The 473-nt window shown below is 46.7% G+C and overlaps 1 protein-coding gene across 5 annotated transcripts in view; it reads right to left on the minus strand.

The window, feature by feature from the left end:
* MPP3 (membrane palmitoylated protein 3) overlaps window positions 1–473 on the minus strand; it is a 25321-nt gene that overhangs the window by 12152 nt on the left and 12696 nt on the right. The window lies entirely within an intron of this gene.

The following is a 473-nucleotide window of genomic DNA, read 5'->3' on the forward strand; positions in this document are numbered from 1 at the left end:
CCTCTGGAGCAGTGATCCTGTAGTAAAACAGTCTGCTCTTCCTCAGGAAGTCCAGTGGTGGCTGTGTAGCTCCTGTCCTCTGGAAATCCAGTGGGAAGCCGGTGTCTCTGGTGTTCAGCCTCAGATTATATCCACGATGGGATGCTTGGTTCCTCCCTCTGGGTGGAGCATCTCACAATGGGGTAACGAGTCATGAGGCCAAGTGTTGATTAGGCTCATTAACAGAAGATAGTCCGGAGGGAGTTATCTCTGAGTCAGGCGGCAGGACAATGATGGGCAATTAACAGAAAGATAGTCTGGGGGGAGGAGGCAAGGAAACACTGCCCCACCTGATTTCAACGGCTGATGGGGATGGTAATAGAATACACTGCAACCCAGGACATTATCCACCCCTTATTCTATTACCATCTACATTATCCCAAATCAATACCTTCTTAAACTCTAAAACACACATACATATATATATATATATA

This window comes from Corvus brachyrhynchos, unplaced genomic scaffold (assembly GCF_000691975.1).
Source record: "Corvus brachyrhynchos isolate BGI_N302 unplaced genomic scaffold, ASM69197v1 scaffold30, whole genome shotgun sequence".
NCBI lineage: Eukaryota > Metazoa > Chordata > Aves > Passeriformes > Corvidae > Corvus > Corvus brachyrhynchos.